This window comes from Pinus tabuliformis, chromosome 4_1 (genome assembly GCF_031772625.1).
Source record: "Pinus tabuliformis cultivar Carrire ecotype Pingquan chromosome 4_1, CPIR1, whole genome shotgun sequence".
Classification (NCBI taxonomy): domain Eukaryota; kingdom Viridiplantae; phylum Streptophyta; class Pinopsida; order Pinales; family Pinaceae; genus Pinus; species Pinus tabuliformis.
In genome coordinates, this window is record NC_142303.1 from 723,925,135 (window position 1) to 723,942,967 (window position 17,833).

Genomic DNA, 17,833 nt, shown 5'->3' on the forward strand with positions numbered 1-17,833 from the left:
ATTCCATATTTAGGACCATTTGGATATCTGCGACTCTCGTATTCGAGTTATTGTTGGAGTACTTAATATACTAGGTCAGCGCGCGATCTTACAGAGCACTAAACTATGTCAGCTTCTTTATGTTATCATCTGTGACACCTTGCACTTCCCATACAACCCTTACAATGAACCAGAATTGGTCTGGACCCTCATTTCCTAAACCTTTGAACATAGGAAACTTCACTATGTTTTCCATACTAAATCACAGTGGTGGTGGAGGTGGTACAAGTGAAGTTGGAGGTGATGGCGGTGAAGATGGAGGTGGTATTCTAGGAAATCCTTGTCTTATCAGTTGAATAGCACTTCATGGAGAGACCTTCGCGATCCCTTCTTCGTCATCTTGCAGGGGTGAAATCAAGGGGCTATGTTCTAGACCCTTATTTCCTTCGTTTTTGTAAATTCTTCTACCTCGCGTAGACCTGAACATCAAGGTAGTTCCATAACTTGTTTTTCGCACAACACCATTTTAATCCAAGTATTCAGAGATTTTATGTACTTACCTCGCAGTCCTTTGAGAAAGCATCACTCTGCCTTGCTATAGCTGACAGTTGACCGTGAGATCAATAACAAATCCACCTATAATACGATCGTGCCAATGATTGATGGCACACATGATTTTATCCTCCGATGCTTCCAACCTTCGCACCAGCTCTGGGGTCCGCACAATAGGACCGTTAAGCTTCCACCTTCCTCGACTATCCGATTGCTTCACGATCCACTCGTATAGCTCAATAGGGAAGGATGTGAAAAATATTTCATGGATCTCCGAATACAGGTAGCTATCTAGCGACTGTTCTTTTAACAGTCGTGGGTTTTTGTTCTCCTGCACTACGAACTCGTGAATTCTTCTATCCAACCAGCCTTCGATTTCTTTCTTATTTGGATTCCAGTGATACAACATCACACATCTCTATGCAAATTCTGGTCCTAGCAACGGAACCATTTGTTGGCTTATGGGGGCCTAACCCAGGTTCAACTTTAGTTAGACAAACAAATCCTTACACTACTGGCCCTTTTGACATTAGCCCGCAGAGCGCGGACTGAAGTCTCACCCGAAGCAGTATGGGGGGATGCTAGAACCAATTTTTTTCACCCTTGAGATGAATGTGATGTCGGTAAATTCCAACTATACCTGCCTTCCCGTAGGTTTCTTATCCCTCTAATGTACCCTTCAGTACCTTCGCGAACTATTACAAATGGCTTTCGCACACCCCTAACTAGGGGATGATTTGTTTTCGTGATGCCAAGGTAGAGAACTATGATATTTCCCAAACCACGCTAAGTATCTTACTTATCTTATTAACATATCTTAGTTAGCTTCACGTAAACAGATATTCTTACTTGTGTTCACCTAACCAATACATTTATACACATTCGCGCATCATATAAGTATTAGAAGTGAAATTCATACCCAATATAACAGATGCATAAATAGGAAATAAAGACGCATAAATTATAGAACACTTATCTTTATTGATAATTCTATATGATTACAGACTCGAGTCACCTTGCGCACTTAGATATAGGGGTCTGCACACTCAATTGCAGACCTCTAGGCCTCTATGCACTCAGCTGCAAATTCTCTACCTACACTACGACCCAAACTTAGACATCTACTCCAAAGATATCACTCAATTCTTCGTCATTGATTAGTTATCGATCTGATTGATTGATTGATTCCCTTGACTACTTAGATCTTCACTATATTTATACAATCCCATGGTCCACGGACCATGGGTAGATCTTCTACAACTGACATTACATTATCACAATAAGGGCGGACAACCCTATGACTCTTTAACAACTACACACTCGGTGACCACAAAATGTGAGGTCACTACATTAGGATTACAAAATTTGACCACAATATGGGCTTTAAGCCCCAAAACTGCCCCTAGGAGATCCCATGCCCAATAATTGTCGCTAGCCCAAGGTTTGTTTCCAATGTCTGCACAATTAGGGGACTTGTTTTTAGAGCTCTTGTCACAGGAAAGCAAGATCTTAAGAGATATGTGCCCATATTACTGTGCTCTCCTGTATGGCCTGGACACATTTCTAGAAAAACCTGAATAAATTTATAAAGGTAGCAGGAATTGGTCTGAAAGTAGACTTTTGGTCACAGCTCCTTGTTCCACTACAATGAGAGCCACAAATAACAGAGATTCTAATACTATTATGTTTCTAATGAATTATTTTCTTCTTAAAAATGAATGTAGTTTCTCCACACTACACAATCAATAAGGTTTAGATGCAAGTAAGACGTCGACTCAGTCAGAAGAGAGGGAAAGGAAATTTCAATGAATAAATCATTCGTAATATTATTTTATTAGTTTTTAAATATTTTAGGTTTTTAATTTATTGGGACATATTTCAATTAAAAGATCATTTTTTAATATTATTTTATTAGTTTTTTAATTTTTTAGGTTTTTAATTTATTAAGAGAAATTTAGCTGCTCCACTTTTAATTATGGCTAGAGGTCCCTGGCCTTTATGGTAGATATGTTTCCATGTCTAGTTAAAAGCATAATGTCTCGTTAAGTATTTTGGCTCAGTCAAAATAAACAAAATGAAATATAAATATAAATAAAATCCCAACATAATGGAGATGTTGTAATGTTTAGTTAAACATTTTGACCCAATAAAAGTAAAAGTATAATTATATTAAATTAAATTTATAAGTAATGATTAAACTACCCTATATCTATCTTAACACCAGACCTACTAAGCACCAAGAGGGATCAAATATCTTGAGATGTATATCTGTTTTAAAGTGAAAATAAATTTGGTCCCTCTGAGTGCATGGTAGATATGTAATTTGCTAGTTAGGCATAACTATCTATGCTTAACCAACATGCTTTAACTCAACCCAAGGGAAGCACCTTAAACTATAAAAAATGTTAAAATGTCCATTTAGTGGTAAGTAATGCTACATCATCCCCACCCAAACATAGGCAAGATTCTACCACCTCCTCTAATCCAAGCACTCTTGGACAACTAACCACCCAATATAGAATTGTGTTGTCTCCATCATGGGCAACCCATTGTAATCCTCAACAATAATGTACCTAATGGAAACAAGATTCCACTTAAAATTTACTCATAAATGATGTTTCCTTTCCATGGCTAACTCATTATTCAACACATTTCCAATTTACATCATCCTCCCCTAAGCTTGTGTCACACTTCTTTGTCAATTATCAACCCTTGTTAGGGGGATCTCCTAGTCCACACCAAACTAGTACACCTTCCTAACCGTCTCATGAAAAACCTAACTCACTCACAAAGTATACCAAACATATAAACGCATTGCCCACTCTTAGTTGTGTTTACCCAACATGACATCCATTGTGACATTTCTAATGGCACCTCAAGTAAGATCCTTGTATTCTCCCCCACTTTAATTGTTGGCATCTTCATCAAAATGGATCCATTGGATTCTCTAATGGATGGGGCATTGATGGTGAAGTGACAGTTTGTAATTTTTGAATTTAAATGTGTTGTTGATACCATTTATCATGAGGGTAAACTTTTAAATCCACTTAAGCATCGAATACCATTCCAAAAGCCTAGTTGTTTTATGGAATTGACATGACATTACTATTTTTGCATGACCATCAACCTCTTGTATCACTCAAACTATGCCTAGCGAACACGTCCTAATCAAACCCAAGTTAGGCACCTTAAACTATAGGAAATGTTGTAGTGCTTGTTTCATTATAGGAAATGTCGTGTCATCACCACCACACATAAACAACCTTTCTCTACCTCCCTCAAGGCAACATACTCAAATAACTAACCACCTAGTGTAAGATTATGTTGTCTCCATCTAGACAAACTTCTTATAATTCTCTAAAGGTCATGTACCTAGTGGCAACAAGCTTCAAATTACCTTCAATAGACTCATAAATGATGTTTCCTTGCCATGGCTAACACATTATCAAACACATTTCTAGATTGTGTATTACCTTGGTGAATTTGTGTTCAAACACATCATTGATCATCCATCCTTGTTAGGCTAGACATCCTTCATCCTCGTAGTCCATAGAAAACTAGTACATCATCCTAAATATCTCAGGGATCATTGTGAGTCGGTCATGAGCGCTATGAAACATATAAACTAGGCATGCACCCTTTATCATGTTTTCTTAGCATGTTATATAGGATAATGTTTCTAGTGGAACCTCAAGGAAGGTCCTTACATTCTTCCGAATGTTAATTGTTAACATCCTTAGCAATACAACCCCATCAACTTCTCCAATGACATGGGTGTGGATAGTGAAGAAAAATTTAACAATTTTGCATTCAAACATGGATTTAATACCATTTTTCATGGGGCTATAATTTTTATTGTACTTGAGTGTCCAATACCACTCAATAGACATACTCACCAAGCATCTTCAATGTGACCTTACTAGTTAAGCATGACCACCAACCACTTGTATCACATGTGTTGCACTTAACTACCATGTCCTAACCAAAACTAGGCTAGGTACCTCAAATTGTGTGAAACGTTGTAGTTCTCATCTCACTCTAGGTACCTCAAACATGAAGTAACCCTCAAAAAACCACATAGATACTCTTTAAGGGATATTTAGATTTCAACTTCGATATGGGAGTCATCGCATGCTATTCTACATAAAGAGCCACAAGAATTGTTAGTATGTGTGGTTTTCTAATAATAATGTGTGCACATTCTAAGAATGTGAATGAGCTATTAGAATTTTTGCATATTTTTGTAATGCATGTATCTGTAGAATTATTCATAAAGTAATATGGCTTTGCATTAATCTAGATTTATATTAATTGACCAAGTTTAAATCAACATACTTTGAATTCAAATTAATAAAATCATTGTCTCTATGAATTTAGTGCAATAATCAACCATGGTATATAACAACACCACGAAAACCCCACAACAAATAGTGTGTCGTATCTCTAAGATGTGAGGAACACATTCTTATTAACCCTTAATACCCTTCTATAGTAGCTTCATACTCTCTTCTTATTCCTCCTTCCCAAGGGTGTATAAAATTATTATATATTGTAAACTTATACTGTATATTGTATAAAATTGTTATAATTTTAACATTATAGTAGGTACAATAGGCCCTCCATGGAAATCCAATGTGCCAGACTGCAAACCTTCCCACTTACTTGCTCCATCCCACTCTCTCCACAACTAACCAACAATAAATTCATTCTACAACCAATGATACCCAACAATCCTGATGTTGGATTAACCCATTGTAGATTGAGACAGCACAAGGGGTTATATGGAGTATTTAGTCCTACAAAATTCACTCTTCATATAAGCTAAGGGGTTTCACAAGGCAGGTTTTGGGCAACACAAGGCTACAGGTTCCTTGCTTTGTAATTAGAAATGGCAACAAACTTGTCCTTGAACAGGATAACCGAGAAGGTAAAAGTGAGTATAACTCTCTTGGATCAAAATATGTTAGTAAACAAGTGCACCTCACACACAGTTGTTGGCGAGCCTTTCAAGAAAAACTTGTGGCAGCAAAGTCAGTTCAGAAGAGTGGAAATGGTGAGCTAGGAAGTGGGAAATAATCCTTGTTAGGTCCCTATACTAATAGTGTAACCCAGGTTATTGTTATTAGTGCAACCCCATCATTATATTGTTGTGCCCATGTAGTACCCATATTGTTATTATTGTGCCCCATAGAAGCCCACTACTATTATTGTTGTGCCCTTAAATTATTATTGTTATGTCGGCTCTAATTATATTATGATCCCTTTGACTCCTATATATAGAAAGGAGGTCTTGTCATTTGTATCATCCAAGAATTTTTCATGTGTAATGTAAAGGAGGTTTCCCCCTTGAAGAGGATAATTTCTAAGGCATTGATCTATCTTTTCTATCTTTTTGTGAGTTGGTTTCACAACATTTGGTATCAAAGCTTTGGATTCTAGGGTTTCGCTGCTCCAAATAGGTCTTAGTGGTATTTGTGCTATAAATTTTTTTCTATGATGTTTTAGAAGCTAAAATGAAAAAACCCATTTGAGCTGAAATTGCACTGAACCTTGGGTCTGAATTTCAAATCTTGTCTCGCTATATTTTTGGAGATATGATCTGAGGAAGTTAGGGTTTTGCAATCTCTAGAATTCCATCTCAAATAGGCCATCAGGGAATTTTTGCTATAATGTGTTTTCTGCAATTGTTCAGACTTTGAAATTAAAACCTATTTCAGGAGAAATCATTATTAAGCTTGGGCCTGAATTTCAGATCTTGTTTTGCTATATTTTCGGAGATATAGTCCAATACATTTAGGGTTTCTACAGGCTCCCGAATTACATCCCAAATAAGTGAGCAGGGTAAAATCGTCATAACTTTCTCGGTGAGCATCAGATTGAAATTTTGTAAGAAGCTATGGAAAGAGGACGGACTGGAATATGTTTTTTATTGTCTTCAGGTCTGAAGGTCAAAACAGTAACACGTGGTACTTTGTACAAGTTCGCTCTACTGAAAAAGTATATAAGAAGGTCATATCGGGAGATTGGGCATAACTCTTCCTTGGAGAACCAATTTCAATCAAACTGGTGGAATTGCAAAGAGGAAAAAGAGGGCTACTGCAGGATGCAATTTCAAAACTTGGAGATCTGAAATTACAAAGTTACAATCATTTCAAGATCAAGCTCCTAAAATCAAGAAAAAACGATATGAGGAAGTTTGATGGCAACGATCCCGTAAATTGGATACTACAGATGGAGCAATATTTTGATCTAAATGAGGTAGAATTGTCAAAAAAGGTACATATTACATCTTTATATTTAGAACCAAATCATTTGTATGGTATAGAGGGCTTTGTTATGGTAAACCACTTGTCAGCTAGTCAATTTTCACAGAGGAAATGATAACACATTATGAGGATGCAAAGAGAAACACCTTCTTTAGCCAATTGATAAATCTAAAAAAAAAGGGTTCAATGGCAGAGCACATTGAGGACTTTCTAAAATTGAATATAAGGGTAAATGAGATTCCAGAGAAGCAAAGGATTGATGTCTTCATAGGGACTTTAAAGGATAACATTCAACAACATGAGGTTCATCTTTGGGAACCTGATTCATTGGAGAAGGCATTTAGGTTCGCAAGAAAAATTGAAAGTCGAATTATGGAAACAAAGAATCCTACCACTCGCAACTATAAATATGGAACTGTTATTTCTCCTAGTCTTCCACAACCTACAAGGTTTACACCATAAAATTGGAAAAAAAAAAATAGAAAAAAGGCTCTGTTAAAGTTGTGATAGCAAATACTCTAAAGGTCATAAGTGTGTTGAGAAAAAAATATTTTACATAGATTTTGAAGAGGAGGAAGTAAAGGAACAAGAGACCTCAAAAGAAGAGGATACACACCAAGAACTAACGCTATAGAAAGAAGAAATGAATCCGAACATATCTTGTAAAGCATTGGCAAGAATTACTACACCTCAAACTCTCAAGGTGGAAGGACATATCAAGAAGAAAAATATTCAAGAAGTGAAAGATCACATCAAGCATCAAGAAATGAATCTGGCCATATCTTGTAATGCATTGGCAGAAATTACCACTCCTCAAACTATCAAGATAGAGGACACATCAAGAAGAAAAAGGTTCAAGTAGTGAAATATCACATTGAGCATCAACAACAAGTTCTCCAACTTTTAAAGGATAATGCCACTTTGGTGCAAAATCGAATGAAAGAACAGGAAGATCAACATTGCAGTGAAATAAGTTTTGATGTAGGTAATTGGGTATTTTTACGACTACATCCATACAAACAAATGTTCTTGAAACAACCTATTTATGAGAAGGAAATGTTGGCAATACTACATGCACTTAAGAAATGGCGACCTTACCTAATGGGAAGATACTTCAAGGTAAAAACGGATCATGATAGTCTTAAATAATGTTAGAACAAGTATTATCTTCAGAAGAACATAAAAAATGGGTCACAAATATGTTAGGTTATGACTTTTAAATAATCTACAAAAAAGGGAAGCAAAATGTTGTTGCAGATGCACTCTCAAGAAAGGATGAGGATGTGGAAGCATTGTTTTGTGCTATTTCTATTATCCAACTAGATTGGAGAAATGAAGAAAGGGATGAATGGAAGAATGACGAAGAAGTGTGGCCACTCATTCAAAAGTTGCAGAAGGTCCCAGTTCAAATAATAATGCTAGAACTTGACGAGGAAGGAAAAATCACATTGGAATTTGAAGCAGTCAAAGAACCGAGAAATCGACAACTACAAAATCGATCAATTTCAAAGTATCTCATCAATAGGAAGAACTTACCCACTAAAGATTCCACATGGAAGGATGATAATTTTACATAGAAGCATCCAGAACTACTCAAGCATTGAGGACAACACTTTTTGAAGGAGAGGGGCATGTCAGGTCCCTATACTACTAGTGTAACCCCTTATTTTTATTAGTGCAACCCCCGTATTATATTGTTGTGCCCATGTAGTACCCATATTGTTATTATTGTGCCCCATAGAAGCCCACTATTGTTATAGTTGTTCCCTTACATTATTATTGTTATGTCGGCTCTGATTATATTACGAACCCTTAGACTCCTATATATAGAAAGCAGGTCTTGTCATTTGTATGATCCAATAATTGTTCATTTGTGTAATGTAAAGGAGGTTTCCCCTCAAAGAGGCTGATTTCTAAGGCATTGATCTATCTTTTCTATCTTTTTGTGAGTTGGCTTCATAAAAATACTCAATAGAATTAGGTCCTAAATGGGCTCATCCAATTTAGGCACCTGAATCGGGTTGTCTACTTGTTGCAACTAAAAATATCGATGGAACACGAAGTTTTGAGAAAACAATAGTTTTTCTTCTTACAGCAGGATCTAATGACCCTAAAGAGGGTACATTTAGGGTCATCCTTAATCTTCCTTTGTAGAGGTGTATCAGAGACACAATGCTTACAAATCTAGATTTAACTAAAATAGTTACAGATTGTCCACTGCATTTTGGTGGGTTGCTTGAAGCAAGAATGTTCCTATTAACTACAATGGAAAATGTTGTTACAGATTTTGATGAACTTATTATCGGTTTGTGTTATGGTGCTAGGAATAGTTCACACTCTGTAGAATAACTTGTGAGGAATGAAATGCTTCAACATAGAAATTTTAGGTTCTTTCTTGTCTATGTAGGCTGGGAATTCAATCAGTTGAGGGAGGAGTTATCCTTGGATTACTAGTATGTAGCAGCCTGCAACCCTAATCTGATCACTGCTGCCTATGCTTCAACTCTTGGCTTGTGGGAGGAAATTTTGCAGCTTATGGGAGGCCAATATGCTAAACTTAGTAGAAGGCCAAAGTAATACAGTCTCTAATTCATATTAGTTTTCACGCAAATTGTATCTGGTTATGTACATCAGATTTTTGCATTATGGGATAACTAATCCATTTCACTTTCCTTTTGAAAAAATATTGGTAGAATGTAAAATTACTTTAGCAGAGTGCCTATTGAATACTTAAGAATGAATTAAGGTTGTCATAAAATATCAGTCTGAGGTGACATTAATTTATAACTATCTGATATAAATTTACAGGTTAACACTGTGGCTTATATGAGATGAATAATCAATATGGCATGGTTCAACATTCTTGAAAAAAACCTTCGAAGGTTACACTTTGCACATAATATCTGACAACAAATTTCTGTCTCTATGAATCCTTGGAGTGAAAATATTTTTATCGAGGAATAGAAGAGACTATTTCATAGAAGTGTTTAGTTAATAGTTAAGGATAAGCCATAATCAAAGGAACAAAATAAAAAATAAAACAAAATCCAATCATGAGATGATTGGATGTGAGCCTGGATTGTCTACTATTTCTAATTTATTCAAAACACAATATCAATATTGATTCGTGAGTTTCTGACCATTGAAAATGTCTACTTATGAAGGGATGAGCTCCTCTTCTGGAATAAGTAAGCTGAAATAGCCAAAATGCAAGTATATGATACCAAATCTAATATCCATATTCACCTCATCATCTTCGATGCTTTGTTGCTTATGTGTCTATGCGATCGATGTATATGCAACTACAACCTGCATTTATAATGAAATTAGTGGAAACTTAAACCCCTGCATTCATAAAGAGACTATTAAAACCCATCAAATATAATTAAGGAAGTCTACTTTACCCTGGAAAATTACATAAGGTACTATAAATTAATATCAACATTTTTTTAAAAGAGGTTCCATTAAATGTCAGAAACATTGCTAGTGATTAACTACCTTCTCGCCCAAAGGTTGAAAGCATAAACCTTGCTCTCCTCTCCTTGAACTTAATAAATGTTGGAAGTTGTTATATATGGATAAGGCCTACCAACAAAGGTGTTTCCAGGGCAATAATCATGGGGTAAGATCTAATAGCTTCCCTAGTAGCCACATGGTAGTTCTAGTGAGTATAGGCCTAGTGACTTATTTGTGAAGTAAACCATTGAACCCCAAGCTTGTATTAAACCCCAAGTTCTAGTAGAACCCCAATCATACCCTGTTATGAAACCAACTCAAGAAAATATAGAAAAGATAGATCAACACCTTATAATTCAGCGTCTTCGAGGGGGCAACCTCCTTTACATTACATAAATGAAAAATTCTTGGATATACAAATGACAAAATCTCCTTTCTATATATAGGAGTCTAAGGAGTCACAATATAACCCAGCCGACCTAACAATAATAATATAAAGCCACAAAAATAACAATAGAGGGATTCTATGGGGCACAGTAATAACAATATGGGGATAATAGGGGCACAACAATATTAATAAGGGGTACAATTACAATAGTAACGGGGTAATCACTAGTATTATAGGGACCAAACATGCCCCTCTCCTTCAAAAAAGTGTTGTCCTCAACGCTTGAGTAGTTCTGGATACTTCTGTATAAAATTCTCATCCTCCCATGTGGAATCTTCAGCGGATAAGTTCTTCCACTTGATAAGATAATCTGAAATTGATCGATTTCGTAGCTTTCGAGTTCTTGTTTCTGTGACTGCTTTCAGTTCCAATATAATTTTTCCTTCCTTGTCAAGTTCTGGCAATATTGTTTGAACTGGGAGCTTGTCGCCTATAACCTTCTTTAAACATGAAACATGGAAAACTGGGTGCAATCGAGAAGTTGCAGGAAGCTCCAATTTGTATGCCATAGTACCAATATTTTGCAACACCTTGTATGGACCATAATAATTTGGTGATAATTTATTATCCTTCTTAGCTTGCTTGAGGGACATTTTCTTATATGGTTGTAGCCGTAGGAATACCCAATCACCTACATCAAAACTTCTTTCACTGCGATGTTGATCTGCCTGTTGTTCCATTCTATTATGTGCCAACACGAGGTTATCCTTTAAGAGTTGGAGGACTTGTTGTTGATGTTCGATGTGATGTTCCACTGCCTGAACCTTAGAATTTTCTCTTAAATATGATGTGATGGATGGTGGCTGATACCCATAAAATGCCATAAATGGGGTCATTTTTGTTGTTGTATGGAAGGAAGTGTTATACCACCATTCAGCCAGAGGAAACCATTTGATCCATTGTGTCTGTTTATCAGATACAAAGCAACGAAGATATCCTTCCAAACATTTGTTTACTATCTCAGTTTGCCCATCAGATTGAGGATGATAAGATGAGCTATGAGCTAACTGAGTACCAAGACAAGAAAATAATTCTGTCCAAAAATTTCCAGTGAAAATGGGATCTCTGTCATTTACAATAATCTTTGGGTTTCCATGTATCTTTTGAATTGTTTCCATAAATGCAGTAGAAACTGTACTGTCTTTAAATGGATGTGATAATGCACAAAATTGTGCATATTTGGTAAGTCTGTCAACTACCACCATGATGACACTCTTTCCCTTAGACTTGGGTAAACCTGTGATAAAATCCATTGTAATAGACCTGGTGTCTTAATTGTTTCAACTTTATTTTGTTGGCAAACCAAACATTCCGCCACAAACTTTTGAATATCTGATTTAAGGCCATCCCAAAAAAATTGCTTCTTAACCCATAAGAATCTTTTGTTTTAGCTGGGAATTCTTACAGAGGTATAAGCGATCTTTGTACCATAATGAATCATTTTGCCAGCTAAATGTATTAGACGTACTGGAATATTATTGTAACTTCCGAATAAGTGCCCACACTTCTTTGTCATTCTTCCATTCCTCCCTTGCTTTGCTTATCCAATCTGGTTGGATAATAGAAATGCGCACAACAATGCTTCCACATCCTCATCCTTTCTTGAGAGTGCATCTGCCACCACATTTTGCTTCCCTTTTTTGTAGATGATTTCAAAGTCATAACCCAACATCTTTGTGACCCACTTTTGTTGCTCTTCAGAGGATAATCTTTGTTCTAAAAAGTATTTAAGGCTATCATGATCCGTTTTTACCTTGAAGTGTCTTCCCATTAGGTAGGGTCGCCATTTCTTAAGTGCATGGAGTATTGCCAACATTTCCTTCTCATAAATAGCTTTGTGTAAAAAAATTCCCTTGATTGGACGACTTTCAAAAGCAATGGGTCTTTCATCTTGCATTAGAACAACACCAATTCCATTTCCTGAAGCATCACATTCCACAATAAAGGTTTTTGTGAAGTCCGGTGTAGCTAAGACCGGTGCTTGGCACATTGCCTCTTTAAGATGTTCGAAGGCCTTTGTTGCTTCCGAGTCCATGAAAATGCATCTTTCTTCAATAATGTTGTTAGAGGTGCTGCTATTCTCCCATAATTCTTAACAAACTTGCGATAATACCCTGTCAACCCGAGAAATCCTCGCAGATGCTTTATGGATGTGGGGATTTTCCATTCCTTAATGGCTTTAATTTTTCTAGGGTCTACCTTAACCCCTTCATGAGATACAATATGACCCAGATATTCCACATCTTGGACTCTGAAGAAACATTTGGATCTTTCTGCATATAACTGTTTTTCCTCCAATAGTTGTAGCACCCTGTCAACATGTTCAACATGATCCTTCCAAGGCTTGTTGTAGACTAGTATATCATCAAAAAATACTAACACAAATTTTCTAAGGAATGGTTTGAAAATTGAATTCATCAAACCTTGAAATGTTGAAGGTGCATTGGTAAGACCAAAAGGCATGACCAAAAATTCATAATGACCCTCATGAGTTCTAAATGATGTTTTCGGAATGTCTTCAATCTTCATTCTGATTTGATGATATCCTGAATGAAGATCCAACTTGGTGAAGTAAATTGATCCATGCAATTCATCCAGTAATTCATCAATGACAGGAATGGGAAACTTATCTTTAATAGTGAGCTTGTTGAGCTCCCTATAATCCGGACACATGCGTCATGATCCATCCTTCTTGTGCACCAATACTACTGGAGTAGAGAAAGAACTTTGACTCGGTTGAATTATACCAGCCTCTAGCATTTTTGCAACCATATGTTCAATTTCACTCTTTTGGGCATAGGGATATCTGTACGGCCTGATGTTTGGAGGAACACTTCCTGGAATCAGATGAATAGCATGATCATGATCATGCATAGGTGGGAGACCTTTGGGAGTCTCAAATACCTTGGAATGATGGTCCAGGACTTTTTTGAGATCTGGAGAAATAGATGATTCCAATGTGGAAACATCTAGTGAACATAATTGTGCAATTACACCTCTTTGTTCCTTTTTTAGAAGCTTTGTCATACCATTAGAGCTGATTATCTTTCCTGGTTTCCCTGCAATACCCCTTAATTCAACTTCCTTTCCTTCCGTAGAAAATTTGATGAAAAGTTCTTGAAAATTAAAAGCTATTGTACCCAAGGATTGTAGCCATTAGACTCCTAGTACAACATCATCACCTCTCATTGGAATGGAAAGCATTGGGCTAGTCAATACATATTCTCCCATGGATAGCTTGATATTATGGCACTTTCCAGAGCAATTTATTGTTCCTCCATTTGCAACCATCACTTGACACTCTGGTGCTGGATATAAGAAGAAATTCAATTCTTTTGCTACCTTACAATGAATAAAATTGTGGGTACTTCTTGAATCAATCAACACTATTACCCTTTTCTTCTTGATTTGTCCTTCTATCTTGATGGTTTGAGGAGTGGTAATTCCCACCAATGCATTACAAGATATGGTCGGATCCATTTCTTCTTTATCTACGCTTTGTTCTTGGAGTATATCCTCTTCTTTCGACCCTTCTTGCTCCTTTTCTTCTTCCTCTTCACAATCTATGTAGAATAATTTCTTCTCAGCACACTTATGACCTTTAGTGTATTTGTTATCACAACTGTAACAAAGCCCTTTTGCTCTTTTTTCTTCCAATTGTTGTGGTGTCAACCTTATAGGTTGTGGAAGACTAGGGGCAACAACACTTCCGTCTTTATAGTTGTGAGTGGTATGCTTCCTGGTTGCCATAATTTTTCTTTCCATTTTTCTTGCTAACCTGAATGCCTTCTCTAATGAATCAGGTTCCCAAAGGCGAACATCATGTTGGATATTATCCTTTAAAGACCCTATGAGCACATCAATCCTATGCTCCTCTGGAATATTTTTTACCCTTATGTTCAATTTTTGGAACTCCTCAATGTGCTCCATTATTGAACCCTTTTGTTTGAGACCTATCAATTGGCTAAAGAAAGTGTTGCTTTTTGTAGCCTCATAATGTGCTATCAATTCTTCCGTAAAAATTGCCCAAGTGATAAATTGTTTATGAGAGCAAAGCCATTGATACCATACAAACTGATTTGGTTCCAAATATAAAGTTGCAATACATACCTTTTGTGTGTTTTGCACATTATTGAGATCAAAAAATTGCTCCATCTGTAATATCCATGTTGCAGGATCCTTGCCATCAAACTTCCTCATATCGATTTTTGGAATATGGTGGGTCTTCGATCCAACATTAGAGTCTATGAAATCATGATTAACATTTCTTTTCTTCTCATCATGAGTTTCCTTTACTGCCCTTTCACCATTAGTAAACATTTCTTGTAGAAAATTTGTTAAATCTGTCTTCAAATCTTCCATGCCTGTCTTCAAATCTTCCATGTTTGTCTTCAAATCTATCTTCAAATCATCCATCTTAGCTTCCACGTCAATCATCTTAGCTTCTATGCCTTTCTTTAAACAGTCCATCTTAGCTTCTACACCTTTCTTTAAACCATCCATCTTAGCTTCTACATCTTTCTTTAAGCCATCCATCTTAGATTCTTTCCTTTTTGTGCAAGGGACAGTTGTTGCACTTCGTCTTGTAATTTTGATATATCATGTTGCATTTCTTCCTCTTCTTCATGAGTCATGCTAGAGATTTCAAGTTCCTTACTAGGTGTTTGTATTTTCTTTCCTCGAGGCATCAGTTACCGATAATAATGCTCTACTATGCCCTTTGAATTCCTTCAAAATAAATTTTCAAACCAAGCTTAAGAAAAAATTTAAGAAAATCTACACACCTTTTTTCACTTTGTAGGAGCTCGATATTGGCTCTGATGTATCTCTATACTTTCTGATCATCTAGTTTTGAATTTGTGACCTGCAGTAGCCCTCTGTGTCCTCTTTCCAATGCCACAAGTTTGACCCAAATTGGATTCTCCAAGGAAGATTTATGTGAAATCTCCCACAGTGACTTGATTATAGACTAATTCAGTAGAGAAAACTTGTACGACGTTCCACGAGTCACTGTTTCAACCTTTGGATCTGAAAAATTCATACAAGAAACTACAATATGTCCTCTTTCTATACCCTCTTACGAAATTTCAATCTGATCCCCAGAGAGAAAGTTATGATGATTTTCCCCAGGTCACCTGTTTGGAATGTAATTCAAGAGTCTACAAAAAGACCAACTTCCTCAGATCATATCTCCACAAATATAGCGCTAAAAGCTCTGAAATTCGGACTCGAGGTTCAGCGCAATTTCTTCTCAGATGGGTTTTTTTGCAACTTCGGAAACATCGCAGAAACAAAGTTATAGCAAAAACTCTACGATGACCTGTTTGGAGCAGCGAAACCCTAGAATCCAAGCTCTGATACCAAATTTTATGAAACCAGCTCAAGAAAAGATAGAAAAGATAGATCAACGCCTTAGAATTCAGCCTCTTCGAGGGGGCAACCTCCTTTACAATACATAAATGAACAATTCTTGGATATACAAATGACAAAACCTCCTTTCTATATATAGGAGTCTAAGGAGTCACAATATAACCCAACCGACCTACAATAATAATATAAAGCCACAAAAATAACAATAGAGGGATTCTATAGGGCATAGTAATAACAATATGGGGATAATAGGGGCACAACAATATTAATAAGGGGTAAAATTACAATAGTAATGGGGTAATCACTAGTATTATAGGGACCCGACATACCCACACCCACACTTCTCCTTTATCCTTTTACCATTCTCCTTTCTTCCTTCCTCTTTCTCCCCTCCCTGTGCCCTCCCCTTATTACAGTGGCTCTTCCAACTCTAACACATCCCACCCTTCTTACAACTCCTCCATCTTTGACATCTCTCATCTCTTTCCTAACTAAATAATATATATTCTTGATTCTTTTTTCCATTAAGTTAAAGCAAGTTCCTTTTCCAATTTGGGTATGCCATCATCAAAAAATTCAAATATGAGAATATATTAAATTTGACATTATATATGTTACTATACCCAAATTGGCTTTTCAAATTCTAAAAATAGGTGATCATAAGTAAGATTTTGGTTTCCAAAACATCCAAGAGGAGATCCTCTTGGAATAGATTCTCCCTTTATTGGTTCTCCAAAAAATGAAAATAAGATGTTGAAACTAGGCATTATTTCCTTAAATGAGTAGAAAATGATGGGTCTACAATATTGGTTCCATTCTTGTGCCTTTATTCACTTTCCTTTTTTTTTTTTTCTTTTGCATTTACAGAAGGTGTAGGTTGTAGGATCGACCCAAAGGAACCACTCGTGGTAGGTGCACCCCAGTGAAACTAGTAATCAAATAATTGATCATTCAACTAATGGAGGAGGAGATCATGAAGGAAGGAACCTATACAATCCCTATGGAGATCTGCACGATGCCTTGAATACAACCCGATTCAGAATATATATCAGATCCCTACTTTCCCATAATTCTTATTTCAGGAAGAGGTTGCCAAGTAGGGAAGGTATTGGGGTGAAAATATCACCTATTACATGGGCTGCAGGTATCTCCTCGGTGTCGTCTTTGGTGTCAATGTTGGCCTAGTCAATGGCTTGAAGGCCTGGTAGATTCAATGAAGCTCAAGGTTAATAGGCTCTTGAATGCCACTGGCCACACGAGAATGAAATTTTGCAATAGACTGGGCATCATAGCGCTCCTCTACGCTGGATTAGAGAGTAGGATTATGGCTTCCAGGGGTACTGACGATATCTTCAACAATTTTTGCATTGGGCTTGGCATCGAAGCGCTTTACAAGGCTACTGTTGGACTAAGGTCGGTTGCCGATGTCTGCACAATTAGGGGACTTGTTTTCAGAGCTCTTGTCATAGGAAAGCAAGATCTTAAGAGATACACGCCCATCTGACTATGCTCTCTTGTATGGCCTGGACACATTTCTGGAAAAACCTGGATAAATTTATAAAGGTAGTAGGAATTGGTCCGAAAGTAGGGTTTTGGTCACAACTCCTTATTCCACTACAATGAGAGCCACGAATAACAAAGATTCTAGTACTTTTCTATTTCTAAATAATTATTTTCTTCTTAAAAATGAATGTAGTTTCTTGACACTACACAATCAATAAGGTTTAGATGCGAGTAAGACATCGACTCAGTCAGAAGTGAG

At 36.6% G+C, this 17,833-nt stretch overlaps 1 pseudogene; it reads left to right on the forward strand.

Annotated features, from left to right (window-relative positions):
• Positions 1–10,004: 10,004 nt before the first annotated feature.
• Positions 10,005–17,575, forward strand: LOC149178184 (mitochondrial import inner membrane translocase subunit TIM23-2 pseudogene; annotated as a pseudogene).
• Positions 17,576–17,833: the final 258 nt, after the last annotated feature.